The sequence below is a fragment of the Geospiza fortis genome, unplaced genomic scaffold (assembly GCF_000277835.1).
Source record: "Geospiza fortis unplaced genomic scaffold, GeoFor_1.0 scaffold1, whole genome shotgun sequence".
Lineage (NCBI taxonomy): Eukaryota > Metazoa > Chordata > Aves > Passeriformes > Thraupidae > Geospiza > Geospiza fortis.
The window spans coordinates 6,767,354-6,768,641 of NW_005054320.1; the positions used below are offsets into that span (position 1 = coordinate 6,767,354).

Here is a 1,288-nt window from a genome sequence, read left to right on the forward strand (position 1 = left end):
TCAAGGACAAGTATTTTCCAACCTTCTTCCTTCTGCTTGTACTGCAGCACTTCAGCTTTCTGATCTGACTGAAAACCAGCATTTTCACTGGATTAGCTCTCATCCTGATTGCCTTTTAGGTTGCTGGTAGCCACAACAGGGAATGAGCCAGAAGAAGCAGCTGCAGGCAGCCTTCAGGCAGCAGTGCTGCAGCAGCTTGGCTTAAGCTGCCCACTGAACAGGTTAATGTTCATCTCTCCCACTCCACTCTTTCTTCAGGCAAGCCAGCAACATGCATGAAAACATATTTTATGGGAAGAGACACTCCAGGTTGAGAATCTTCCTCACCCAAAACTTCAAGCATATCTTTTTAATGGCAACCACACACTACCTTGAAGCCAGCATCTTGTAATGCTTTTGATCCAACAAATCACATCGTTAGCTTCTATAGACCTCCACTATGCTTCTTCTGGGTTAATCAGAAGGAAGAAAACACCATACTAAAACTAAGCATACTCCTCTGAATTCCTGCACAGCCTCTAAGAAAGCTCAAGAGACCAATTAAATAAGCACAATATGGCAAAAGGAAAGCCAAACCCAAAATAATGTATCAGATATCAAGTTACTTTTCTTCCTCTGCAGTTCCCTCACAACCAGTGAGGGGCAAGCAAAGGCCTGGAGGAAAAACTTGTAAAAAAAAGAATGAAGCAAGTTTGATTGAGGTATAGTCACGAATTCAGTAGGGAAACCAATAAATTCAGGGAAGCAGACGTAGCATTGGTAATCTTTTACTATACTCAGATCACACTTCATACTTCCCAAGGCATTCTGCCTGGAGATGTCAATACAACTTATAAAACCAAAATGAGCAGTAGGTATTACTCTTATTTTAAGATACAAGGTGAGGGGAGCTGCACAAGTCAAGGTCTGTGGCAAAACTGGGAACAAAGTCAAGATCCTACTTTTTATCTGATAAGATTTCAGCTTTTAGAATAGCTTTTTCAAGTTTAAAATGGAAAGTCTGATTGTCTACATCATGTGTGTGGCAGAGAAAAAGCATCACCAGAGCTGTAAGTGCCACAAAAGGTCTTTACTAGACTGCAACATGTATTTGTTGATAAGCAAGCTTCTATCAATAGCACTTCATCTGCAAGCCTGCCCCTGGCTGTAGTATTTCTGCATTAACCAAAACTCATGCTGCTCCCAGGAACATACAAGTTAGCTGAGCCTTAAAGAAGGCACAGGCCTTTGAAGAGTCAGCATGTCACATGCTTTTAGGTCATGATTTTTCTTGGAATCTATGAAATGT

The 1,288-nt window shown here is 41.3% G+C and overlaps 1 protein-coding gene across 1 annotated transcript in view; it reads right to left on the reverse strand.

The window, feature by feature from the left end:
- Positions 1 to 1,288, reverse strand: part of GDAP2 (ganglioside induced differentiation associated protein 2) — a 22,483-nt gene that overhangs the window by 17,539 nt on the left and 3,656 nt on the right. The window lies entirely within an intron of this gene.